The sequence below is a fragment of the Scyliorhinus torazame genome, chromosome 1 (genome assembly GCF_047496885.1).
Source record: "Scyliorhinus torazame isolate Kashiwa2021f chromosome 1, sScyTor2.1, whole genome shotgun sequence".
In the NCBI taxonomy this organism is placed as follows: Eukaryota; Metazoa; Chordata; class Chondrichthyes; order Carcharhiniformes; family Scyliorhinidae; genus Scyliorhinus; species Scyliorhinus torazame.
The window spans coordinates 388,469,559-388,497,363 of NC_092707.1; the positions used below are offsets into that span (position 1 = coordinate 388,469,559).

Below are 27,805 nucleotides of genomic sequence, written 5' to 3' on the forward strand. Positions count from 1 at the left end.
CCTTGGCGCTGTGAGGCAGCAGTGCTAACCACTGTGCCACAGTGCTGCTCCTTTCACCTCTTTGTTAATCAAGAACCTATCTCGCTCTGCCTTAAAAACATTTAAAGGGGCAGCACAGCGGCGCAGTGGTTAGCACTGCTGCCTCACGGCGCCGGGGACCCGGGTTCGATCACGGCCCCGGGTCACTGTCCGTGTGGAGTTTGCACATTCTCCCCGTGTCTGCGCGGGTCTTGCCCCCACAGCCCAAAGATGTGCAGGCTAGGTGGATTGGCCACGCTAAATTGACCCTTAATTGGAAAAAAGAATTGAGTACTCGAAATTTAGAAAAAACATTCAAAGACTCTGCTTCCACTGCCGTTTGAGGAAGAGAGTTCCAGAGGCTCACCACCCTCTGAGAGAAAAAATTCTCCTCATCCCTGTCATAAACAAGCAACCCCTTATTTTTAAACAATGAACTCCCCAGTTCTAGATTCTCCAACAAGGGGAAACATTCGTTCCACATCCACACTCGTCCAGGGCAGCATGGTAGCACAGTGGTTAGCACTGTTGCTTCACAGCCCCAGGGTCCCGGGTTTGATTCCCAGCTTGGGTCACTGTCTGTGCGGAGTCTGCACGTTCTCCCTGTGTCTGCGTGGGTTTCCTCCGGGTGCTCCGTTTTCCTCCCACAAGTCCCAAAAGACGTGCTGTTAGGTAATTACGACATTCTGAATTCTCCCTCAGTGTCGCCGAACAGGCGCCGGAATGTGGCGTCTCGGGGCTTTTCACAGTAACTTCATTGCAGTGTTAATGTAAGCCTACTTGTGACAATAAAGATTATTATTATTATTATTAATAAACTTCTCCACCTCCCTCTCCCTGTCTGTCCTCCTTTAGGAGGCTTCATAAAACCGACCTCTTTGGTTGTGGCACAGTATGAATGTTTTCTTTGATAACATCACCATGAAGCATGGTTAATTATGGTAAAGGCACTGCATAAATACTATTTGTTCTTGTCGAGGTTATCTTCCAATTTTTCTGGGATCCCCCACCAGAGAAATATTCTCCCCTGTCTGACAGAACAGCAGACCCTTTAGTCCGCAAATTACCGCTTGGCAGTTTACAGTGGAAGAGGGTGTTGCTCTGACTAAGGGTTGCATCTGTAACGAATGCCTCGCTACCAGGGTGCTCCTTAACCGGCTTGTCCTCAATCTGCAGTCTTGTCCGACTGAGAAAGCAACAAGATAATTTTGTTTCCTTTCATTCTTCAGCGAGGCAGCAAAATGAATGCAGCCGAACGCAAACCAGCTCTTCGAGTGCGCCAGTCACACGATCATTCCTCCGAGGCTGAAGGGGCTGAATTAGACCTGCACGATTTGAAAGATGTGATTGAATGCAAGACCCGCAAAGCATAAACATCATTTTCCATGGTTAATTGAACATGGACATTAGTACAAAATAGTTGTTTGAGAATTGTTAATCCTTGAACGAGGGCACCTGATTCAGGAAGGACCTTTAAAATTGATGCGTGCTCACAGAGGAGGAGGTGACTGGGAGACTGCACAGTGCATTTGTGTGGCTGGTCTTGTGCGGGTTCCATGTCGAGTGTTTGTACTGATAATGAACCTGTCCATTATCCAAATGAATTGGTAGTCAGAGCACATCAGGTTTTGTGAGATTATACCGCTTTGGCAGTATGTTAAGTTTTTGTACTGATTTATGCCAGAGCTAAAAGAGTGATGCATTAACATCTACCATGCCAGTCTCGATACGAAGGAACTGCAAAGGTGGCTTGAATTCAACACGGGGAGCTTGACAGAAGAGACCTTAGTTTAATTACTTTTTAATACTTCCTGGAGAAGAACGCTGCTAACCGGAAACACTACCCTGATGCAGGAGTGCTTTATTGCATCCTAATGGCTGTTTTTCTGATTGGGGAAGAGGGAGAGAGAGAGAGAGTTAATCCTGAATACAAGCAGCAGCCAATGATCGCGAACTTGAGAAGAGCTGGACTCTTCATTGGGTCTGCCAAGGACCATGTTGATGTATGAAGTGGGTGGGCGGCATATTGAGTAGATCCTGTTGTAACTTTGAACCAGGTGTTGTAAGAGTGAATGGACGTCTTTAGTACGTGGAATGTCAGCCTTGGCTCCGTGGGCAGCACTCTTGTCTCTGACTCAAAAGATTGAGGGTTCAAGCCCCATTTCAGAGATCCACCCCTCCCAACATCCCCACCTAACCTGCACATCCCTGGACACTATGGGGCAACTTAGCATGAACAATCCACCTAACCTGCACATCACTGGACACTATGGGGCATCTTAGCATGAACAATCCACCTAGCCAGCACATCCCGGGACACTATGGGGCATCTTAGCATGACCAATCCACCTAACCTACACATCCCTGGACACTATGGGACAACTTAGCATGAACAATCCACCTAACCTACAGATCCCGGGACACTATGGGGCAACTTAGCATGAACAATCCACCTAACCTGCATATCCCTGGACACTATGGGGCAACTTAGCATGAACAATCCACCTAGCCAGCACATCCCTGGACACTATGGGGCATCTTAGCATGACCAATCCACCTAACCTACTTTGGATAACATCAATCAATGACCGCCTGTCACGTCCTGTGCGAAGATCGAAGGCCATCAATATTATTGATCAATAAAATCCAATCGGGATTCAGGACAATCTTCTTTACCTAAAAGGTGGTTAGAATGTTAGAATGAGGGAACCAGCTTACACGGGGGGGGTGCGAGAACGAGAGAGCAGATGGGACGGGCAACATTCAATGTGAAGCCGGGTGAGCTAATGAGAGACAAAGGAACAGAAAGGTCATGCAGGCAGCGTGAGATGGAGGGTTGGGAGGAGAGTCATGTGATGCATGAACACCAGCACGGAACAGTTGGGCCGAATGGCCTGTTTCTGTGACGTCTCTCCTAAGTAAAGACACTAACCTGTTCCGGTTGTAGACTGTAAATGAGGCAGACCAGCCGGCTGCCTCCAGCCGTATCAAAATCTGTCTGGGACCGAACGCCTTGCCCACACCCACCAGATTGTTTTAACTTTGCTGAAATCTCAACTCATTCAATCAGAAAGCCGCCCTGTCCAGGGCACACGATCCTTGCAGGAGCCTCTTGTCTGTCTTCTCTTACCTGCCCTTTAATATTTGGAGTTGCAGCTTAGTTCTGTCTTTGTTCCCCCTCCAGCTGGTTTTATTGAATAACGTTTTGTGGTGGCGTCTGGCACAGGCACAGGCAGTGTTTATGAGGAACAATGGTGCCCATTCTCAGCTATTGCGTATATAAAACCTCCACAGTAATTGCTCTGTTAAGTCTGGTTATACTGCGGCGTTAATTGGCAATCTGAGTAAGTGAAGTGGGATGAGTGAGATTCACGGCACCCTCTCTTTCACCAGCAAAGCCCTGTAACTGACCACATCAGAACTTGTTCAAATTCTCTCTGTAAATGATCCACACTCGATGGAAGTATAAGAGTGTGCGGTGCAGTGGGTTATGAGATCATGGAACTTTACAACACAGATGGAGACCATTCAGCCCCTCCTACCTGTGCTGGTTCTTTGAAAAGGGGTATTCAATTGGTCCCCACTCCCCTGACTCTTACCCCAGGGCTTACACTTCCTTTTGAAGTATTTAACCCATCCCCTTTTGAGTGGGGTGGTCTTTCGGAGGGTCACTGCAGACTCGATGGGCCAAATGGCCTGCTCCTGCATTGTAGGGATTCGATGAAAGTTACTGTTGAATCTGCTTCCACCGCCCTTTCAAATAGAATTCTTGGAATTTACAGTGCAGAAGGAGGCCATTCGGCCCATCGAGTCTGCACCGGCCCTTGGCAAGAGCACCCTACTTAAGCCCACACCTCCATCCTATCCCCTTAACCCCACCTAACCAGATAGAGACAAGAATTCCAAGAACAGAAGTTTTGTTTTGTGATTGGGAGCCTGATGCCGGGTCCACTCCCGCTCTGGATCCTGAGGCCAGGCACGGTACCCAGATGGCTGGCCAATGATTGGCCAGGGTGCATGCTCGCGGTCCAGTAAAGGACAGTGGGTGGGCAAACTCTTGAGACTGGAGTAGCCAATCAGCAGTCCCCCATCCCGGAGACATCACCAGCCCCATCATCCGAGCTGAGAGCTGCCGAGGCAGGTGAGTGAGAGGGAGAGCCCCTCAAGATGGAGGCGTCCTCTGAAGACCTTTTAATAAATGTGGAGTTTGAACTGGCTACAGCTGCCAGACGGCTGCTTTGGAAGGGGAAGTCAAGAGATCTTTTACACTACACTTAGCTGTGTAACTGACACCGGAGTGCTCGCTCATAAAACTATGCCTTAAATAAGAAGCATTCCAGTGCTCATGAGTTACGTCTCTTATAACAAAAAGTCTTTAGGATTGCTGAAAAGAGACATGCTGTCGAAGCTTTTTGGCTTGCACTCATCAGGGCACTTGTCAAGAACCAAAAATACATTCTGCCTATCGCAAAAATCAGTGATGTGGTATATGAATTTCAGTGCTAGTGTGATGCCAGGTATGCAGGCTGCACATCTCAATGGCTGGCGAATCATATCAAATAGCATGTCCCAACCACTGTTCACAACAGTGCCCATACCCAACCAGTTTGCACTTGCAAAACTCAAAATAAAGCGTCCAATGTAATTCCGCAGTTGGACAACACCTACTGAACAATCCGGTTGTGCTAGGAATTACCCTGAAAACCAATTTAAGATTATTAGTTGGGATCACCATGTGGCTCACTTACGTATGCTAGAAACTATATTCACGCACAGGGCCATGTTCGTCACAGACAGAAGGAACATGTCCACAAAGCAGGCATTTTCTAAACAACTGCTTGAAGAACAGCAATTCCCTGGTTCATTCCTCGTGGCAATGCTTTGACCGATCAGAGTCAACCTGATCGGTTTGAATTTAAACAAAAACTTGGTAGTTACCTGTTGCATTCTCCATGGCAAAGCCTCTACCAGTCAGAGTCCACTTGCAAACCAATCAGCACTCTCTTCTCATGCAGTATGAATTGTTGTTACTGTTGGTATTCTTGCGAAATGTCCTGATGAGTGCAAGGCAAAAAGCTTTGACAACATGTCACTCAAGCAGTTTGGATTACCAAACGAGAAAAGCCTTTAAGAGAAAGATTGTTTTTAAATGAGACTTTCTTACTGACAGCTGGATTTGACATAGAAAGATATCTGTCATTGAATTTTACAGAATAACCACAAGCAGCCTCGCAGGAAAGCTTTGCAAAAGATAAATAACAGCAAAGTAATAGCAGAGGGGAAAGAAAAGCAACAAAAAACAAACCTACCAATGATCTGAACCATTAGCGCCATAACTGGAGCTTCAGGTTGACTGAACAGGTGTCATAGAACATAGAGTGCAGAAGGAGGCCATTCAGCCCATCGAGTCTGCACCGACCCATTAAGCCCTCACTTCCACCCTATCCCCGTAACCCAATAACCCGTCCGAACCTTTTTGGTCACTAAGGGCAATTTAGAATGGCCAATCCACCTAACCTGCACGTCTTTGGACTGTGGGAGGAAACCGGAGCACCCGGAGGAAACCCACGCAGACACGGGGAGAACGTGCAGACCCCGCACAGACAGTGACCCAGCGGGGATCGAACCTGGGACCCTGGCGCTGTGCAGCCACAGTGCTATCCACTTGTGCTACCGTGCTGCATGTGGAGAGAGGTGAAAAAGAGGAGAGAGCGAAAGAGATTGATTCTTGTTTGTACCTGTCAATAGGCTTGGTCGCCGAGCAGAAGAGAAAATAACTTATCAGGAATCTAGATCTGGAAGCCCACGGGCGGGATTCTCCGTCCTGCCAGCCGTGTTTTCCTGCACGGCGCGCCCCCCCGGGCGGAATTCTCCGTCCCGCCAGCCGTGTTTTCCTGCACGGCGCGCCCCCACGGGCGGGATTCTCCGTCCTGCCAGCCGTGTTTTCCTGCACGGCGCGCCCCCCCGGGCGGAATTCTCCGTCCCGCCAGCCGTGTTTTCCTGCACGGCGCGCCCCCACGGGCGGGATTCTCCGTCCTGCCAGCCGTGTTTTCCTGCACGGCGCGCCCCCCCCGGGCGGAATTCTCCGCCCCGCCAGCCGTGTTTTCCTGCACGGCGCGCCCCCCCCCGGGCGGGATTCTCCGTCCTGCCAGCCGTGTTTTCCTGCACGGCGCGCCCCCACGAGCGGAATTCTCCGTCCCGCCAGCCGTGTTTTCCTGCACGGCGCGCCCCCACGGGCGGGATTCTCTGTCCTGCCAGCCGTGTTTTCCTGCACGGCGCGCCCCCACGGGCGGAATTCTCCGTCCCGCCAGCCATGTTTTCCTGCACGGCGCGCCCCCACGGGCGGAATTCTCCGTCCCGCCAGCCGTGTTTTCCTGCACGACGCGCCCCCACGGGCGGGATTCTCTGTCCTGTCAGCTGTGTTTTCCTGCACGGCGCGCCCCCACGGGCGAGATTCTCCGTCCTGTCAGCCGTGTTTTCCTGCACGGCGCGCCCCCACGGGCGGAATTCTCTGTCTTGCCAGCCGTGTTTTCCTGCACGGCGCGCCCCCACGGGCGGGATTCTCTGTCTTGCCAGCCGTGTTTTCCTGCACGGCGCGCCCCCACGGGCGGAATTCTCCGTCCCGCCAGCCGTGTTTTCCTGCACGGCGCGCCACCACGGGCGAGATTCTCCGTCCCGCCAGCCGTGTTTTCCTGCACGGCGCGCCCCCACGGGCGGAATTCTCCGTCCCGCCAGCCGTGTTTTCCTGCACGGCGCGCCCCCACGGGCGAGATTCTCCGTCCTGTCAGCCGTGTTTTCCTGCACGGCGCGCCACCACGGGCGGAATTCTCCGTCCCGCCAACTGTGTTTTCCTGCACGGCGCGCCCCCACGGGCGGAATTCTCCGTCCCGCCAGCCGTGTTTTCCTGCACGGCGCGCCCCCACGGGCGAGATTCTCCGTCCCGCGAGCCGTGTTTTCCTGCACGGCGCGCCCCCACGGGCGAGATTCTCCGTCCCGCCAGCCGTGTTTTCCTGCACGGCGCGCCCCCACGGGCGGGATTCTCCGTCCCGCCAGCCGTGTTTTCCTGCACGGCGCGCCCCCACGGGCGGAATTCTCCGTCCCGCCAGCCGTGTTTTCCTGCACGGCGCGCCTCCACGGGCGAGATTCTCCGTCCTGTCAGCCGTGTTTTCCTGCACGGCGCGCCCCCACGGGCGAGATTCTCCGTCCTGCCAGCCGTGTTTTCCTGCACGGCGCGCCCCCCCGGGCGGAATTCTCCGTCCCGCCAGCCGTGTTTTCCTGCACGGCGCGCCACCACGGGCGGAATTCTCCGTCCCGCCAGCCGCGTTTTCCTGCACGGCGCGCCACCACGGGCGGAATTCTCCGTCCCGCCAGCCGTGTTTTCCTGCACGGCGCGCCACCACGGGCGGGATTCTCTGTCTTGCCAGCCGTGTTTTCCTGCACGGCGCGCCACCACGGGCGGAATTCTCCGTCCCGCCAGCCGCGTTTTCCTGCACGGCGCGCCCCCACGGGCGAGATTCTCCGTCCCGCCAGCCGTGTTTTCCTGCACGGCGCGCCCCCACGGGCGGGATTCTCCGTCCCGCCAGCCGTGTTTTCCTGCACGGCGCGCCCCCACGGGCGGAATTCTCCGTCCCGCCAGCCGTGTTTTCCTGCACGGCGCGCCTCCACGGGCGAGATTCTCCGTCCTGTCAGCCGTGTTTTCCTGCACGGCGCGCCCCCACGGGCGAGATTCTCCGTCCTGCCAGCCGTGTTTTCCTGCACGGCGCGCCCCCCCCGGGCGGAATTCTCCGTCCCGCCAGCCGTGTTTTCCTGCACGGCGCGCCACCACGGGCGGAATTCTCCGTCCCGCCAGCCGCGTTTTCCTGCACGGCGCGCCACCACGGGCGGAATTCTCCGTCCCGCCAGCCGTGTTTTCCTGCACGGCGCGCCACCACGGGCGGGATTCTCTGTCTTGCCAGCCGTGTTTTCCTGCACGGCGCGCCACCACGGGCGGAATTCTCCGTCCCGCCAGCCGCGTTTTCCTGCACGGCGCGCCACCACGGGCGGAATTCTCCGTCCCGCCAGCCGTGTTTTCCTGCACGGCGCGCCACCACGGGCGGGATTCTCTGTCTTGCCAGCCGTGTTTTCCTGCACGGCGCGCCACCACGGGCGGAATTCTCCGTCCTGTCAGCCGTGTTTTCCTGCACGGCGCGCCCCCACGGGCGAGATTCTCCGTCCTGCCAGCCGTGTTTTCCTGCACGGCGCGCCCCCACGGGCGGAATTCTCCGTCCCGCCAGCCGTGTTTTCCTGCACGGCGCGCCCCCACGGGCGAGATTCTCCGTCCTGCCAGCCGTGTTTTCCTGCACGGCGCGCCACCACGGGCGGAATTCTCCGTCCCGCCAGCCGTGTTTTCCTGCACGGCGCGCCACCACGGGCGGAATTCTCCGTCCCGCCAGCCGTGTTTTCCTGCACGGCGCGCCACCACGGGCGGAATTCTCCGTCCCGCCAGCCGCGTTTTCCTGCACGGCGCGCCACCACGGGCGGAATTCTCCGTCCCGCCAGCCGTGTTTTCCTGCACGGCGCGCCACCACGGGCGGGATTCTCTGTCTTGCCAGCCGTGTTTTCCTGCACGGCGCGCCACCACGGGCGGAATTCTCCGTCCTGTCAGCCGTGTTTTCCTGCACGGCGCGCCCCCACGGGCGAGATTCTCCGTCCTGCCAGCCGTGTTTTCCTGCACGGCGCGCCCCCACGGGCGGAATTCTCCGTCCCGCCAGCCGTGTTTTCCTGCACGGCGCGCCCCCACGGGCGAGATTCTCCGTCCTGCCAGCCGTGTTTTCCTGCACGGCGCGCCCCCACGGGCGGAATTCTCCATCCCGCCAGCTGTGTTTTCCTGCGCGGCGCGCCCCCCCGGGCGGGATTCTCCGTCCCGCCAGCCGTGTTTTCCTGCACGGCGCGCCACCACGGGCGGAATTCTCCGTCCCGCCAACTGTGTTTTCCTGCACGGCGCGCCCCCACGGGCGGGATTCTCCGTCCCGCCAACTGTGTTTTCCTGCACGGCGCGCCCCCACGGGCGGAATTCTCCGTCCCGCCAGCCGTGTTTTCCTGCACGGCGCGCCCCCACGGGCGGGATTCTCCGTCCCGCCAACTGTGTTTTCCTGCACGGCGCGCCCCCACGGGCGGGATTCTCCGTCCCGCCAACTGTGTTTTCCTGCACGGCGCGCCACCACGGGCGGAATTCTCCGTCCCGCCAGCCGTGTTTTCCTGCACGGCGCGCCCCCACGGGCGGGATTCTCCGTCCCGCCAGCCGTGTTTTCCTGCACGGCGCGCCACCACGGGCGGAATTCTCCGTCCCGCCAGCCGTGTTTTCCTGCACGGCGCGCCCCCCCCGGGCGGGATTCTCCGTCCCGCCAACTGTGTTTTCCTGCACGGCGCGCCCCCACGGGCGGGATTCTCCGTCCCGCCAACTGTGTTTTCCTGCACGGCGCGCCTTCACGGACGAGATTCTCCGTCCTGTCAGCCGTGTTTTCCTGCACGGCGCGCCCCCCCGGGCGGGATTCTCCGTCCCGCCAGCCGTGTTTTCCTGCACGGCGCGCCCCCACGGGCGGGATTCTCCGTCCCGCCAACTGTGTTTTCCTGCACGGCGCGCCCCCACGGGCGGGATTCTCCGTCCCGCCAACTGTGTTTTCCTGCACGGCGCGCCTCCACGGGCGAGATTCTCCGTCCTGTCAGCCGTGTTTTCCTGCACGGCGCGCCCCCCCGGGCGGGATTCTCCGTCCCGCCAGCCGTGTTTTCCTGCACGGCGCGCCCCCACGGGCGGGATTCTCCGTCCCGCCAGCCGTGTTTTCCTGCACGGCGCGCCTCCACGGGCGAGATTCTCCGTCCTGTCAGCCGTGTTTTCCTGCACGGCGCTCCCCCACGGGCGGGATTCTCCGTCCCGCCAGCCGTGTTTTCCTGCACGGCACGCCTCCACGGGCGGGATTCTCCGTCCTGTCAGCCATGTTTTCCTGCACGGCGCGCCTCCACGGGCGGGATTCTCCGTCCCGCCAGCCGTGTTTTCCTGCACGGCGCGCCCCCACGGGCGGGATTCTCCGTCCCGCCAACTGTGTTTTCCTGCACGGCGCGCCCCCACGGGCGGGATTCTCCGTCCCGCCAACTGTGTTTTCCTGCACGGCGCGCCTCCACGGGCGAGATTCTCCGTCCTGTCAGCCGTGTTTTCCTGCACGGCGCGCCCCCCCGGGCGGGATTCTCCGTCCCGCCAGCCGTGTTTTCCTGCACGGCGCGCCCCCACGGGCGGGATTCTCCGTCCCGCCAGCCGTGTTTTCCTGCACGGCGCGCCTCCACGGGCGAGATTCTCCGTCCTGTCAGCCGTGTTTTCCTGCACGGCGCTCCCCCACGGGCGGGATTCTCCGTCCCGCCAGCCGTGTTTTCCTGCACGGCACGCCTCCACGGGCGGGATTCTCCGTCCTGTCAGCCATGTTTTCCTGCACGGCGCGCCTCCACGGGCGGGATTCTCCGTCCCGCCAGCCGTGTTTTCCTGCACGGCGCGCCCCCACGGGCGAGATTCTCCGTCCTGTCAGCCGTGTTTTCCTGCACGGCGCGCCCCCACGGGCGGAATTCTCCGTCCCGCCAGCCGTGTTTTCCTGCACGGCGCGCCCCCACGGGCGGGATTCTCTGTCCTGTCAGCTGTGTTTTCCTGCACGGCGCGCCCCCACGGGCGGGATTCTCCGTCCCGCCAGCCGTGTTTTCCTGCACGGCGCGCCCCCACGGGCGGGATTCTCTGTCCTGTCAGCTGTGTTTTCCTGCACGGCGCGCCCCCACCGGCGAGATTCTCCGTCCCGCCAGCCGTGTTTTCCTGCACGGCGCGCCCCCACCGGCGAGATTCTCCCTCCCGCCAACTGTGTTTTCCTGCGCGGCGCGCCACCACGGGCGGGATTCTCCGTCCCGCCAGCCGTGTTTTCCTGCACGGCGCGCCCCCACGGGCGAGATTCTCTGTCCTGCCAGCCGTGTTTTCCTGCACGGCGCGCCCCCACGGGCGGGATTCTCCGTCCCGCCAGCCGTGTTTTCCTGCACGGCGCGCCCCCACGGGCGAGATTCTCCGTCCCGCCAGCCGCGTTTTCCTGCACGGCGCGCCCCCACGGGCGGAATTCTCCGTCCCGCCAACTGTGTTTTCCTGCACGGCGCGCCCCCACGGGCGAGATTCTCTGTCCCGTCAGCTGTGTTTTTCTTCGCGGCGCGCCCCCACGGGCGGGATTCTCCGTCCCACCAGCCGTGTGTTCCTGCGCGGCGCGCCCCCGCGGGCAGCGGGATTCTCCATTCCAGCGGCCGGCTAATGGTTGTTGCTATATTTACTTGCTATAAATATGGTGGTTAATAAGGTCACCTTTCTTAATCCTAATTATGACTATGCTTTCAGAGTCGCCAGGTATCTCTCGATACCGCCACAAGGTTTAAACGAATACCGATCAAAGAGCCAATACACCAGTTAGTTAGTTCAAAGTCAATACTACTTTATTTACACACAGTATGATTTACTCATGCACAATAACACTACAGGCTAAACTATGTCTATCACTAACACCAATAGTTAACTTCGGGTGCCCACTTAGGTCAGAGAAGCAGTGGCCGTTGTTCAGATCTGAGGCTGTTGGGTTCGAAGAAGTAGCAGGAGTACAGCTATGGTCGGCCGTCTGGGAGCGAGCGTTGAACTTGAACTTACTTGCTTCTGGTGGTGCAGGTGGAAGGGTCTCTCCGCTTGAGAGCCAAATCCAAGAGACTGAACCTTTGGCGGGGGTTCCTTCTTATACTTGGAGGGGCTTCGCGCACTTTTAGGCGGGCCTTAAACTTGGTCCCAATTAATTGGGCAGCTTCTCGATCACTGCCATCGATCTGAGCCAATAAAGGGGCGGGTGCCTTGGTGGCTGGGCGTGTCCTAAGTGGCCGCTGGCCTTGCTTTGTTTGTGTCTTCTTGCTGGGGTAGTGGCGCCGGAATGTCTGGGACGGTATCGGCTACCTGAGCACTAGTCTTTTGTTCCTCGGAGATGGGCCATCAATGTGCAAATCGGCCCAGAGTTTCGGTTCTGTCTGCAGTCTGTCTTCTAAATACACATTCAGGCTCTGTGCCTGCTTGTTACTTTGCATTGTCCATTTTTCCCTGTATGCTCTGCGAGTGTCCATTTTATATACTGGAAGTGGCCATCCCAGATGGCTACATGGGATTTCCCATTGTGGCCACCCCACGCTGCCGGGAAACCCGCGGGCGTGGGTGCTCTGCCGGCGGACCGGAGGATCCCTCCGATGAAGAATTCCGCTGTTCACATCCGCATACGCGATGGCGTGAATGGAAAACCGTTCTCAGCTGATTAATTTCCAAACTTATCGGGTAGAAATATTCACTTGTCGGTGATTTGTTCTCTGGGCATCTATTGGCTCTGGTCCAGTAATTTTCCACATGGCCATTTGGGGATACGAGAATGTGGCGAAGGATGATGGGTATCAGTACGGACAACCTGACCACTGTCATTTAACAAGGCGACAGCTTCATCCACCCGTATGAAAGATGCAGAACACTGCAGCACATGCACCTCTTTCCTAGCTGTCGCTCTGCGCCACAACAGTTAACACATTTACTGAAATCGCTGCAGCTCCTGCGTGACACAGCTGAGAATTGGTAAAGCCGACTGAAAGGAAAATGCTGGGAAGGTTGGGCAGGTCAGGCAGCTTCTATGGAGGGAGGATGTTCAGAGACCCCGAGGGACTGTTCAGCCCTGGCTCGCAGTTGGAGTGAAGTGAGTTGGGTGATGCAAGTGGTATCAGCATCCACGGATCCACCCGGGAGTTTTAACCGTGGCATTTGGTGCATTTCAGTTTCTGTCTTCCCTGAAGCGCCCTCCTCCCTTACCCCCACCCACAACAGAGCAAAGAATCGGGAGCGATTGCCACCGACAAAAAGAACGACATTGTCGCTAGCGCTGCAACTCGTACTCAAGCCCGACAAACACGTCCCTGGTGCTCCGCTTGGTGACCTGGATAAAGACATGCATCTGTGCACACGTCTTTCACCCACTTTTCAGCCAGAGAAGTACCTTTTGAGAGTAGTCCCTGTTGTAATAATAATAATCGCTTATTGTCACAAGTAGGCTTCAATGAGTTACTGTGAAAAGCCCCTAGTCGCCACATTCCGGCGCCTGTTCGGGGAAGCCGGTGCGGGAATTGTATCCGCGCTGCTGGCATTGTTCTGCTTTGCAAGCCAGCTGTTTAGCCCACTGTAATGTCGAAACGCAGTAGGCATTTGCACGCTGCAATGAGATAGCAGTCAGGTAACATTTTTTTCAGTAGTGTTGCTTGCGCAATTATTATTGGAGAGTTCACTGGGGCAAGGGGGCGGGGGGGGGGATCTTCCTGCTCCTCGACTGGGATCCTTTGCATCCGCCTGAGGGAACAGACAGGAGCTTTGGTCCCCGATGTCTCACCTAATAGTGCAGCACTGCCTCAGTGCCACACTGTCTAATCAAAACTATTGCTCTGCATTGCTCTACACCGTCTGGGCACAAGTGATGAAAAACACAGCATTTATCTAGCACTTTCCACATATCTCAAAGCGCTTCACAGCCAATGAGCTACTTTTTGAAGTGTAGTCACTGTTGTAATGTCGGAAACGCGGCAGGCAATTATACGCACAGTACAAGCCCACATATGGCAATATGACAAAGATGGGATCATCTGTTTTTTGTGATGTTGCTTGAGGGATAAATATTGGTGGCCAGGGCCCTGGAGGTAACTCCCCTGCTCTTCCTCAGAACCGTGGGATCTTTGACATCCAGGCTAATGGTGCCTCGATTGAACGTTTAATTATTGGAAGTTAAGATGATTCGGGATGCAGTCCCGGTCAAACGGGGATGGAGCAAAATCAGCCGGCATGGTGCTGTTCCCAGATGAAAACCAGGGATAAAGATTGGGAGAGTTTGACGTTTGCCATTTGACTGGCTGGGAAAAGCGAGTCAGACCTGTGGAAGCAGGAATCCGTGTCTAAATTCTGACACTGATGGTTTTTCACATTAAGACAACAGATGGAAAGAACCCCTTCACTTCCGTTTACACTTCTGGAGAGCAGAGGACAATTGCTGCCAGTACAAGCCACGAAGCCGGGTTGTTTATCTGGATCTAGTCTGACAACGCTATTTAATGGACTGCATCCAGTGGCCTTGTGTCTGTCTGATCCTCTTGTTTCAGCACCGTGAGCTCCAGCTTGCAGCCCTGCTGACTAATCTGATTCATTTTCTGAACACATTCCTGCTGCACATTTTCCTGTCTGAGCAGCTAACACTCTCTGAGTCAGAGGCTGTGGGTTCAAAGCCCATTCCAGAGGGCTAAGGCCACAGTATCGAGGCTGATGCTCCGGGAGCGCAGTACAGCTGGGAGAGCGGGACTGAGAGGGTGCTGCTCAGTTAGGAGCACGGTACTGAGAGAGTGCTGCACAGTTGGGAGCAGGGTACTGAGGGAGTGCTGCACAGTCGGGAGCAGGGTACTGAGGGAGTGCTGCACAGTCGGGAGCAGGGTACTGAGGGAGTGCTGCACAGCCGGGAGCAGGGTACTGAGGGAGTGCTGCACAGTCGGGAGTGCGGTACTGAGGGAGTGCTGCATAGTCGGGAGAGCGGTACTGAGGGAGTGCTGCATAGTCGGGAGCAGGGTACTGAGGGAGTGCTGCACAGCCGGGAGTGCAGTACTGAGGGAGTGCTGCATAGTCGGGAGAGCGGTACTGAGGGAGCGCTGCACAGTCAGGAGCACGGTACTGAGGGAATGCTGCACAGCCGGGAGTGCAGTACTGAGGGAATGCTGCACAGCCGGGAGTGCAGTACTGAGGGAGTGCTGCATAGTCGGGAGCAGGGTACTGAGGGAGTGCTGCACAGCCGGGAGTGCGGTACTTTGTGTTATGGGCCGGGGTTTAAAGAACCCCAAAGTGTATCATGGAGTTCACCTGACCCACAACTTTTAATAGATTGTGGTTATGGGGAGCACACGGCCCACTCTACAGGTGTGGTACAGCAGAAATGGAAAAGTATTTTTAAAGCAAAACAATGTTTATTCTATGAACTCAAGTTAACCTTTTTAAAACATACAGTGACCAGCTTAGCAACCATTAATTCAAATACAAGCCCAAAGAATACAACACTAAGTAATCCTTAAGTTGTCCTTTTAACATCCATAAGACTTAAAAAAAAGAACTTTAACAGAAGCACATTAGGTTAAAGTCACTACTGAGAGCAGTTATTAGTTTTAAATCACCAAAGGATCGATTTACAGTTTTTAGATTACAGAGAGAGAGACTAATACCCCTTCTGGCTGTGACTGCAGGTATCCAGCTCTGAAAACGAAACTAAAAGACACCCTGCAGCAACCAGCCTAAAACAAAAGTAAAAAGCTGACAGACAGCCCAGCCCCACCCACTCTCTGACATCACTGCAGTAGTAAACTGCCATTTCTTTAAGGTACTCTCACTACAGATATTTATATACACACCCATTTATAAACACCCATCTCTTAAAGGTACTCTCACATGACATGAAGGAGTGCTACACAGCCAGGAGCACGGTACTGAGGGAATGCTGCACAGTCGGGAGCGCGGTACTGAGGGAGTGCTGCACAGTCGGGAGCGCGGTACTGAGGGAGTGCTGCACAGTCGGGAGCGCGGTACTGAGGGAGTGCTGCACAGCCGGGAGTGCGGTTCTGTAGGAGTGCGGCACTGAGGGAGTGAAAATTCCACACAGTCACCCAAGGTTGGAATCGAACCCAGGTCCCTGGTGCTGTGAGGCAGCAACGCTAATCTCCTGCCTGTACTTCTCTAGTGACAGAAAAGCATCAAAATAATGCTTGAATTCTTCAAATCACTTCTCAGCCAGCAAAGTACATGAACCTGGGGATTGGGCTGCCACGGTAATGTCACTAGGCGAGCAATCCATAGATCCACGCTGATGATACAGTTTCAAATCTCCCCGCAGCAGATGGTGGAATTTAACTAAAAATCTGGAATTGAAAGCTAGTCTCGGTTGTGGTGACCAAATGGTTCACTAGTGTCCTTTAGGGAAAGTAATCTGCCATCCTGACCTGGTCTGGCCTACACGTGGCGAATCTTAACTGCTCTCTGAAATGGCCTGAAGCCACTCGGTTTAAGGGAAATCAGGGATGGACAACAAATGCTGGGGTTGCCAGTGGCACCCACATTGCAGGAATAGAGAGGGAATGGGTTTGAGAGAGAAGAGAGAGTTGCATGTACATAGCACCTTTCACAGCTTGAGGGCATCTTCCCAGCGTGTTGCTCTTTGTGGTGTAGACTATGTAGGAAACGCAGCAACCAGTTTTGCACACAGAGGTTTTACAAAGAGCAAGGTGGTGATAACAAGATCATTTGCTTTTAGGTGTTGGCTGAGGGATGAATGTTGTCCAGAACTCTGTGGCTAAGGCCCCAGTTCCTACTTGAAGATAATTCCCACCTTCTTACTCGAAGGTGGCAACTCCTCTGTTCTCCTTGAAGATTCCCCCTGTACTTAGGCGAACATAACTTCCTTCTTCTCATTTGAGGGACCTTTAACTCTCACCTGAGAGAGCAGGTGTGGCGTCACTTTGAAACCTCACCCAAACATCGCTATTCTGACAGTGCAGCGTTCCCTCAGCGGCGCGCTGTGACAGTGCAGCGTAGCCTCAGCGGTGCGCTGTGACAGTGCAGCGTTCCCTCAGTGGTGCGCTGTGACAATTAGGCCTTCCCTCAGCGGTGCGCTGTGACAATTAGGCCTTCCCTCAGCGGTGCGCTGTGACAGTGCAGCGTTCCCTCAGCGGTGCGCTGTGACAGTGCAGCGTAGCCTCAGCGGTGCGCTGTGACAGTGCAGCGTTCCCTCAGTGGTGCGCTGTGACAATTAGGCCTTCCCTCAGCGGTGCGCTGTGACAATTAGGCCTTCCCTCAGCGGTGCGCTGTGACAGTGCAGCGTTCCCTCAGCGGTGCGCTGTGACAGTGCAGCGTTCCCTCAGTGGCGCGCTGTGACAGTGCAGCATTCCCTCAGTGGTGCGCTGTGACATGCAGCATTCCCTCAGTGGCGCGCTGTGGCAGTGCAGTGTTCCCTCAGCGGCGCGCTGTGACAGTGCAGCGTTCCCTCAGTGGTGCGCTGTGACAGTGCAGCGTTCCCTCAGCGGTGCGCTGTGACATGCAGCATTCCCTCAGTGGCGCGCTGTGGCAGTGCAGTGTTCCCTCAGCGGCGCGCTGTGACAGTGCAGCATTCCCTCAGCGGTGCGCTGTGACAGTGCAGCATTCCCTCAGTGGTGCGCTGTGACATGCAGCGTTCCCTCAGCGGTGCGCTGTGACATGCAGCGTTCCCTCAGTGGGGCGCTGTGACAGTGCAGCGTTCCCTCAGCGGTGCGCTGTGACAGTGCAGCATTCCTGCAGCGGTGCGCTGTGACATGCAGTGTTCCCTCAGCGGTGCGCTGTGACAGTGCAGCGTTCCCTCAGCGATGCGCTGTGCCAGTGCAGCATTCCTGCAGCGGCGCGCTGTGCCAGTGCAGCGTTCCCTCAGCGGTGCGCTGTGACAGTGCAGCGTTCCCTCAGCGGTGCGCTGTGCCAGTGCAGCGTTCCCTCAGCGGTGCGCTGTGACAGTGCAGTGTTCCCTCAGCGGCGCGCTGTGCCAGTGCAGCGTCCCCTCAGCGGTGCGCTGTGACAATGCAGCGTTCCCTCAGCGGTGCGCTGTGCCAGTGCAGCGTCCCCTCAGCGGTGCGCTGTGACAATGCAGCCTTCCCTCAGCGGCGCGCTGTGCCAGTGCAGCGTCCCCTCAGCGGTGCGCTGTGACAGTGCAGCGTTCCCTCAGTGGTGCGCTGTGACAGTGCAGTATTCCTGCAGCGGGGCGCTGTGACATGCAGCGTTCCCTCAGCGGTGCGCTGTGACAGTGCAGCATTCCCTCAGTGGTGCTCTGTGACAGTGCAGTATTCCTGCAGCGGGGCGCTGTGACATGCAGCGTTCCCTCAGCGGTGCGCTGTGACAGTGCAGCATTCCCTCAGTGGTGCGCTGTGACATGCAGCGTTCCCTCAGCGGTGCGCTGTGACATGCAGCGTTCCCTCAGCGGGGCGCTGTGACATGCAGCGTTCCCTCAGCGGTGCGCTGTGACATGCAGCATTCCCTCAGCGGTGCGCTGTGACATGCAGCGTTCCCTCAGCGGTGCGCTGTGACAGTGCAGCGTCCCCTCAGCGGTGCGCTGTGACAGTGCAGCATTCCTGCAGCGGCGCGCTGTGACAGTGCAGCGTTCCCTCAGTGGGGCGCTGTGACAGTGCAGCGTTCCCTCAGCGGTGCGCTGTGCCAGTGCAGCATTCCTGCAGCGGCGCGCTGTGACAGTGCAGTGTTCCCTCAGCGGTGCGCTGTGACAGTGTAGCGTTCCCTCAGCGGTGCGCTGTGCCAGTGCAGCATTCCTGCAGCGGCGCGCTGTGACAGTGCAGCGTTCCCTCAGCGGTGCGCTGTGACAGTGTAGCGTTCCCTCAGTGGTGCGCTGTGACAATGCAGCGTTCCCTCAGCGGTGCGCTGTGACAGTGCAGCGTTCCCTCAGTGGTGCACTGTGACAGTGCAGTGTTCCCTCAGCGGCGCGCTGTGACAGTGCAGCGTTCCCTCAGCGGTGCGCTGTGACAGTGCAGCGTTCCCTCAGCGGTGCACTGTGACAGTGTAGCATTCCCTCACCGGTGCGCTGTGACAATGCAGCGTTCCCTCAGCGGTGCACTGTGACAGTGTAGCATTCCCTCACCGGTGCGCTGTGACTGTGCAGCGTTCCCTCAGCGGTGCACTGTGACAGTGTAGCGTTCCCTCACCGGTGCGCTGTGACAGTGCAGTATTCCTGCAGCGGTGCGCTGTGACAGTGTAGCGTTCCCTCAGCGGTGCGCTGTGACAGTGTAGCGTTCCCTCAGCGGTGCGCTGTGACAGTGCAGCGTTCCCTCAGCGGTGCGCTGTGACAGTGCAGCGTTCCCTCAGCGGTGCGCTGTGACAGTGCAGCGTTCCCTCAGTGGTGCGCTGTGACAGTGCAGTGTTCCCTCAGCGGTGCGCTGTGACAGTGCAGCGTTCCCTCAGCGGTGCGCTGTGACAGTGCAGCGTTCCCTCAGCGGTGCGCTGTGACAGTGCAGTATTCCTGCAGCGGTGCGCTGTGACAGTGCAGTGTTCCCTCAGCGGTGCGCTGTGACAGTGTAGCGTTCCCTCAGCGGTGCGCTGTGACAGTGCAGTATTCCTGCAGCGGTGCGCTGTGACAGTGCAGCGTTCCCTCAGTGGTGCGCTGTGACAGTGCAGTGTTCCCTCAGCGGTGCGCTGTGACAGTGCAGTGTTCCCTCAGTGGTGCGCTGTGACAGTGCAGTGTTCCCTCAGCGGTGCGCTGTGACAGTGCAGCGTTCCCTCAGTGGTGCGCTGTGACAGTGCAGTATTCCTGCAGCGGTGCGCTGTGACAGTGCAGTGTTCCCTCAGCGGCGCGCTGTGGCAGTGCAGTGTTCCCTCAGTGGTGCGCTGTGACAGTGCAGCGTTCCCTCAGTGGTGCGCTGTGACAGTGCAGTGTTCCTGCAGCGGTGCGCTGTGACAGTGCAGTGTTCCCTCAGCGGCGCGCTGTGACAGTGCAGCGTTCCCTCAATGGTGCGCTGTGACAGTGCAGTGTTCCCTCAGCGGCGCGCTGTGACAGTGCAGCGTTCCCTCAGTGGTGCGCTGTGACAGTGCAGTGTTCCCTCAGCGGCGCGCTGTGACAGTGCAGTGTTCCCTCAGTGGGGCGCTGTGACAGTGCAGCGTTCCCTCAGTGGTGCGCTGTGACAGTGCAGTGTTCCCTCAGTGGTGCGCTGTGACACTGCAGCGTTCCCTCAGCGGTGCGCTGTGACAGTGCAGCATTCCCTCAGCGGTGTGCTGTGAGAGTGCAGTATTCCTGCAGCGGTGCGCTGTGACAGTGCAGTGTTCCCTCAGCGGCACGCTGTGACAGTGCAGCGTTCCCTCAACGGTGCGCTGTGACAGTGCAGCGTTCCCTCAGTGGTGCGCTGTGACAGTGCAGTATTCCTGCAGCGGTGCGCTGTGACAGTGCAGCGTTCCCTCAACGGTGCGCTGTGACAGTGCAGTGTTCCCTCAGCGGCGCGCTGTGGCAGTGCAGCGTTCCCTCAGCGGCGCGCTGTGGCAGTGCAGCGTTCCCTCAGCGGTGCGCTGTGACAGTGCAGCGTTCCCTCAACGGCGCGCTGTGACAGTGCAGCGTTCCCTCAGCAGCGCGCTGTGACAGTGCAGCGTTCCCTCAGCAGCGCGCTGTGACAGTGCAGCATTCCCTCAGCGGTGCGCTGGAGCGTCAGACAGGATTTTGGTGTTTTGGTCTCTGGGTCGGATGTTGAAGCCACAGCTTCCTGACTCAGAAGCAAAGAGTGTTATCCAGTGAGCTGGTCAGGCGGAGAACTTTTATCCTCAAACATCTGTGCATGGTCAGTTGAAGATCTGCAATTATAGCGTGGCTATGAATATTTGGCCTCACAAACCAGACTTGTGGCCACTTGGAAATTGTTGGCTTTTCACGAGCGGCAGTTTGAGATTTCTCTCAGCAGGCCCAAACCTTTTCTTGTTTGCTGGCTATTTGGGCGGGCAGAGGTTCAGCTTCAACTGTTAACATTTCTAGAAATTCTTTTTCTGTGTTTCTGGCACCCTCCGATGATATAACATCAGCTGTTTGCCTGTGGTGTGTGATTAAAATGGGTTAAAGAGCTTGTCTGTTGAAGTTAATATGGTCGGCACATTTTAGTGGCTTTGGATTTATGAGATTGCACCGCTTGAAAGTGAGGCACGAACGTGGGATTTAGGGAGCTTTCTTCTGGAAGATGAGTCATAACTTTAACCAGGGTGATCAAATCTTTCCAAGACACTGTATCTGGAACTCTGCGTCGTTCCACAGAGTGCAGTTTATAAGGGCTTTACATTCAACCTCATGACTAGGAGGGTGAGAGGAATTTGCTGGGTCTCTGCAGCAAGGGAGGAGATCGAAAAGTAAGTTGGGAAGCTCGGCAGGAGCATCTAACGAGAGTGGCCATTTGCTTTCGGAAAATGTTAGTTACAATCCCTGGTCTGTGCTGACTGAGGGATAAAAGAACTTGGATACAAGGTTGGGATGTGTTATGGGCCAGGGTTTAGAGAACACCAAAGTATATCATGGAGTTCACCTGACCTACAACTGTCGAGAGATTTTAGTTATGAGGAGCACTGTCATAGATTTTACAGTGCAGAAGTAGGCCATTCGGCCCATCGAGTCTGCACCGGCTCTTGGAAAGAGCACTCTACCCAAGGTCAACACTTCCACCCTATCCCCATAACCCAGTAACCCCACCCAACACTAAGGGCCTACCTTTCAGGTGTTATTCAACAGAGGCCTTAAGGACTTGTAATCAAAAACAAAGTTTATTCTACGAATTCAGCTAACATTTTATAAACACACACAGTAAGCATTTTATCAACTACAAACATAAATACCCCACACAGCTACTGTTCTCTATATTTAACCCTTAATAACTTTCCTTTACTGTTTCACTCAGGTAACAACATCCATAAACCAGACAATCCCTTTTACCCAAAACAGTAGGTTTGAATTCCTTCCAGAACACCGTTATTACTTTGAAGTTATCAAGTGATCTGGAGACACCTTTTGAACATGCAGAGAGACGAGAGAAGCCTTCTTTTGTCTGAATCCAGCTTCCAACTGTCTAAACCGAAAGTAAAACTCAGAGCAACAAACAGCTTCCAGCTCAAAATGAAAGTAAAAACCAGAGCCACAGCCCAGCTCCACCCACACAATGACATCACTGCAGCCATTTGAGAAGACAAACATTTCTTAAAGGGACATTCCCACGACAGATGGAGTAGCTAGAGGAGTTCCCTTGGAGCAGAGAGGATTGAGGAGAGATTGGATCCAGGTGTTCAGCTCTTGACTTTTAACGACTTTCCAATTCGTCCCGTTCCGCCCGTGGAAGTGCCCACCGTGTTGTGGGTGTTCAGGACAACGTAAGCAGGTGTCTCAGGGCGGGGAGGGGAGTAGAGGGCGATGGGAGTGGTGGGGTGAGGGAGCATCCACCGGGGCCACACCTTGTGGGAGGGGTGCCTGATGTGGAAAGGAGGCTGTTTTTGGAGGTGCCACAAACAACCATAAGACTGTAAGAACTAGGAGCAGAATTAGGCCATTCAATCATGGCTGACATTTTTCTCATCCTCGTTCTCCTGCCTTCTCCCCATAACCCCTGATCCCCTTATTAATGAAGAACCTATTCACCTGTCTTAAAGACACTCAGTGATTTGGCCAACACAGCCTTCTGCAGCAAAGAGTACCACAGATTCACCACCCTCTGGCTGAAGAAATTCCTCCCGAGGCCTGGGCAGGGTTACTTTTCAGGTCTCTCCCCCCCCCCCCCCCCCCCCCCCCCCGCCCATGAGCCTCTCGTGCCAGCCTGAGAATCGAGGCTGCGTGGGAAACGGATTTAACTGATCGTTAATTGGCCATTTAATAATAATCTTTTATTGTCACAAGTATGAAGTAACTGTGAAAAGCCCCTAATCGCCACATTCCGGCGCCTGTTCGGGTAAGCTTCACAGCTCCAGGGTCCCAGGTTCGATTCCGGCTTGGGTCACTGTCTGTGCGGAGTCTGCGCATCCTCCCCGTGTGTGCGTGGGTTTCCTCCGGGTGCTCCGGTTTCCTCCCACAGTCCACAGACGTGCTTGTTAGGTGGATTGGCCACGCTAAATTGCCCTTAGTGTTGGGTGGGGTTACTGGGTTATGGGGATAGGGTGGAGATGTGGGCTTGGGTAGGGTGCTCTTTCAAAGAGCTGGTGCAGACTCGATGGGCCGAATGGCCTCCTTCTGCACTGTAAATTCTATGAAGCTGGTAGGGGAATCGAACCTGCCCTGCTGGCCTTGTTCTGCATTACAAATCAGCTGTCTAGCCCACTGAAATTGGGGCAAGGATGGTGTGGCCTAGCTCTGCCTATTACACAGTGAAAGTGTGGAGAGGCTGGGGCGGGAGAGTCCTCACTGGAAGCCCATCCGTGCAGTTTATCAGTCCTCAGGGAGGGAGCATTAATTCAGAGATAGAATTTCAGATCAGCCACGATCTTATGGAATGGTGGCACAGGCTGTCGGAGCTGAGTGGCCTACTGCTGCTCCTAATTTGTATGTTCATAGAAAAAAGAAAAGACCTGCATTTATATAGCACTTTTCACAAGCATGAAGTACTTAGTTCACTTCAGCATTGGTCACCATGCACCATGGCTTCTCCTGACACACACACACACACACAAACACAACCAATCTCCCGCTCCCATCAAAAGCAGCTCCAATTACATTGTCGCTGCTCTTTATGTTAACTCCATTTTCCCACTTTAAATCCGGAAACCTCCATATCCTTCCCCGAGGAAAGTCTTGGCCTTGAAAGTTCCAATTGGAAGGTTCCGAGAGGAAACGTTGGGCGGAATTTTCCCCCTCACGCCGCCGGTAGTGGAGTTTCCGCGAGATCTCGCTACCAGGCCGCCCGCTCAAAATGACGGCCCGATAGCGGGATTCCCATGGGAAATGCCTCACAATCCTCGCCTTGCATAAAATTGCAGGCCGCAGGATTGGGAATCTGGGAGCGCAAATCAGGTGAAATGCAGTTCCGGCAAGAGAACATAGTTTCCCAAATGGAAAATGTAGCCTATCCTCTCTATACCTACCCTGCAGTCCATCAAAACCTTCCATAATTTGAAAGACCTTTATTCAATTACCCCCTTCAGCCACCTTTCTCAGGAGAATAGAGACCCTTTCCAGATATGTATACCCTTGCATTTCTGGTACCATCCCTGGAAATCTCCTCTGCACCACTTCCAGTGTCTGTCTGTCCTTTTTACAATATGGTGACCAAAACTGTGGTTTGGGTGAGTTCTGGAGTCACAGGACCTCGTTGCAGGGGTGCAACTTTGAGCGGGTCGATGGCAAGACACTGGTTCAAACCCCTTGGAGCCTGTGGTTCTTGGGGCACAGGTTTTCGACTGGTGGGAGATGTGACCATGGTTACTGATCTTGGAGGTGTAACTTAGTTGAGTGTAAAGGCGAGGCAAGCCACAGTACTGTGCGGCTGACTGACTTTAAAGGTAATGTTCTGACACAGGCCATCCAGCAAATTGCAAGGGATTAGCGCGATGGAAGGGGTAGTGGACAGTGCCGATCTTTCATCCCTTGTCCCAACCAGAAAAGCTTTTAATGAGATTTCACTCACCTTCCATTTTACTGTTGATTGCGCCAGGCATTTCCTCCCAAATAATAATCAAATGCAGGAGTGTTTCCATGGAAACAGTGAGAGGCCTCCCGATGAAAAGAGCTGAGGTGAATATTGACAAAATATGACTTGGTCAAAGGGGACAATATCAGCAATGTTTCAATGGCAGTAAAGTCGTGTGCTTCGGAGAACATGTTTGAAGTTAAACTTCAGTAAAAGTTTGGGTCATTTCTGTTTCTCCCACCAACGGCAACACTTTGATATGGGTCGTGGGTTTGTTTTTTTTCCTGTCAAAGTATGAAAAAAGAATGAAATGAAGAGTGTAATGGGTCCAAGAGGGTTCCAGAATGAAACATTAACTAGAAAGCAAAGAGGAAATGGCTGGCATTTAATGTTTCCCATGTGTGTGGCAAAAAAAATGGTCATTTGAATAATAGCAAGTTAACGAAGAGCTTTGAAGTCAAATGGATGATCCGAGCCCCGGGTTTTGGTAAACGCCTCTTTATGACAGGGTGCTCCATTAGAAGATGCCATTTAGTCACACTGCAAATAATCCAACAGACTGACATGATCGTTCACCCCGAAAGCGGCCAAGACAAAATTGCTTGACAAAAGACGAGAGAGAGAGAAGGGATTGAAAACCACTGCCACCAATCGATAACCTCCCCTTCGGCATGGTAGCACAGTGATTAACACTGTTGCTTCACAGCGGCAGGGACCCGGATTCGATTCCCGGCTTGGGCCACTGCCTGTGCGGAGTCTGCACGTTCTCCCCGTGTGTGCGTGGGTTTCCTCCGGGTGCTCCGTTTCCTCCCACCGTCCAGAGATGTGCAGGTTAGGTGGATTGGTCACGCTAAATTGCACCGTAGTGTCCAAAGGTTAGGTGGAATTGCTGGGTTACGGGGATAGGGTACAGGTGTGGGCTTAGGTAGGATGCTCTTTGAAGGGCTGGTGTAGACTCAATGGGCCGAATGGCCTCCTTCTGCACTGTAAACTCTTATGATTCTCAGAACATTATAAAATCCCGACCTCGGTAATTATACAGCCGGGTGTTTCACACCGTACTTCGTGGCACGGCAGGCGGAATGGAGCACAGTCGGCCCTCCTATCGAACGCTATGTTGAAACGGCGCCCAACGTCACTAATCCACTATTGAAGAAAGAAGGTGGACCACCTGAGAGTGAAGATAGGTCTCCGGGAGCGCTCTGAGACTGGGAGATGGACTTCCTGAGAACAAGGATGGATCTCCAGGAGCATCCTGAGTCTGGAGGATCAACTCCCTCCAGGGCACCGACTCTGAAAGGTCCACCCGCGGATGCTTCCCCCACCCACTGTTGTGGTGTTTCAGGGTTGGGGGTCGCCTCCAGCCTGCATCCAGGGTCAGCCCCAGGCATTTTTCAGGTGAGTCCCAATATGTGCACACGCCACGTTGTTCCGAACGTGTTTCACACCGGCATGTTTTCCCGTTGGGGGGGGTGGTGCAGTGTCCGGGCCTTCATTTGCATCCCATTGGCAGGATGCAAATAAGGCTCATGCCAGCCTCTAGCAGGTTTTTCGACCTGTCATGGCGGGCAGCAGCGGAAGATCCCGCTGCAGGAACGCCGACCTAACCCCGTAATCCAATAACCTATGCTGCAGATCCCTGGACACTAAGGGAAGATTTAGCATGGCCAATCCACCTAACGAATCCACATCTTTGGACTGTGGGAGGAAACTGGAGCACCCGGAGGAAACCCATGCAGACGCGGGGAGAACGTGCAGACTCCGCACAGACAGTGACCCAAGGCTGGAATTGAACCTGGGACCCTGGAGCTGTGAGGCAGCAGTGCTAAACACTGTGCCACCCAAGGATTTCTCGAAGGATTTATCTGGCCGAATGACCTGCAATTCTCCCGAAATCAAGGATTTGTACAAAACTATTAAATCAGCACTCCCTCCGTCCATGCCTTTCCCCCCTCCCACAGGCCCGCCCGCCTGCCTCTCGAGGTCCAGGACAGAGAGAGATATGAGGCAGTGAGTGCAGTGTTAATTCTCAGCCTTGATTGCGAGATGCACCCTCAGTGCTTTGGTTGAGATTTATTTTGGTTATCAGTTCACAAGTTACGCGCTGTATCTGAGGTTAGATTTCTTAACGGAAGGAACAGGAACCTGTGAAGTTGTCTTGATGAGTCCCTGTGCCGATTTCTATTTTCATGCTGAACACCTCTCTATACCGTGCCCCGGAGGAATGTTTTTTTCCTGGCAGAGTCACAGCCAGCCTCCAGGTCAACAGAATCCGAGGATGGTTCCAACGCAAGGAGGCCATCCAGCCTGCTGTGGCCGTGCTGGGGGGCTGTGTCTCGGCAAGAACAAAACAGCGAGCCCCAATCCCCTGCCTTTTCTCCGCAGCCCCCCAAATCTAAATAGCCGATTTCCCCTTGGTAAGCCACCACCATTGAAGCGGCCTCCACCACACTCTCGGACAGTGCGTTCCAAATCCTAAACGCTCCAATGCGTTAAAAAAGAACAATTTTCTCTCATTGCTGCCCTTCTTTTGCCTTTCACATTAAACCGGTGTCACCTGGCTCTTGGTCCTTCTTGTCAAGGGAACCGTGGGTCGGTGCAGACTCGATGGTCCGAATGGCCTCCTTCTGCGCTGTATGTTCTATGCTCTATGTAGGCCAGATCGGGCTCGGACGGCAGATTTCCTTCCCTAAAAAACATTAGTGAACCAGATGGGTTTGTGCGCCAATCCCTCCAGCAGTTGCGCCGGCGCCAACGAGGACATGCGCAGTGGCACCGGCACCAATGCGCGCATGCGCAGTGGCCTCCTTCAACGCGCCAGCCCCGACGCAACATGGCGCAGGACTACAGGGGCCGGCGCATAGGAAAGGAGGCCCCCAGTCACAGAGGCCGGCCCGCCGATCGGTGGGCCACGATCACGGGTCAGGCCACATCGGAGGCCCCCCCAGGGTCGAACCCCCCCCCTCGCCCCCCCAAAGGCCGCCACCCGACCCTTACACGCCGAGGTCCCGCCGGCCCAGAGCAGGTTAGAAATGCACCGGCGGGACTCTGCTCTTTTCTTACGGCCACTCGGCCCATCCGAGCCGGAGAATCGGTGGGCCGGCCGCTTAGAGCGGCCCGCGACCGGCGCCGCGCCAACTACGCCGGCGTTCTCTGCGGAGAATCGCGTGGCGGCATCGGGGTGGCGTGGCGCGATTCGTGCATCCCGCCGCCGATTCTCCGTCCCGGCGTGGGGTCGGAGAATCCCACCTAGGAACTTTGCTATTTTGAAAAAGAGCAAGTGAGTCCTCCCCAGTGTCCGAGCCAACGGTTATCCCACAACCAAGGTCACCAAACCAGATTGGTCGGGTCATTTGCTATGAACAGCAGTAATCGTGCTTCAAATGACCTTCCCTGAGTGTAAATCACTGCAGGACATTGCATTACCACGAAAGGCACCACAAAAAGGCAGCTCCGTTTTCTCTTTCGCAAGTCAGATGTGATGAAAGGATTATTTTTAAGGCAGTAAAATGTGGCGACGATGGAGCTGCAGTTGCTAAGAGCCCATTGCACGGTT

General features: G+C 55.4%; 1 protein-coding gene and 1 long non-coding RNA gene across 7 annotated transcripts in view; one reads left to right on the top strand and one right to left on the bottom strand.

Moving 5' to 3' along the window:
• The window catches only part of LOC140427383 (uncharacterized), a 149,314-nt gene extending 124,806 nt beyond the window's left edge, over positions 1–24,508 (bottom strand). For 2 of the 3 annotated variants that reach the window (XR_011948478.1, XR_011948476.1), the window contains exons 1-2: positions 24,247–24,508; positions 4,957–5,143 (exon numbers count right to left, since the gene is read on the bottom strand). This is a non-coding gene — a long non-coding RNA (uncharacterized lncRNA). The remainder of the gene's footprint in view (positions 1–4,956; positions 5,144–24,246) is intronic. The other variant, XR_011948477.1, reaches the window with a different exon arrangement.
• Positions 1–27,805, top strand: part of smyd3 (SET and MYND domain containing 3) — a 1,068,428-nt gene that overhangs the window by 674,384 nt on the left and 366,239 nt on the right. The window lies entirely within an intron of this gene.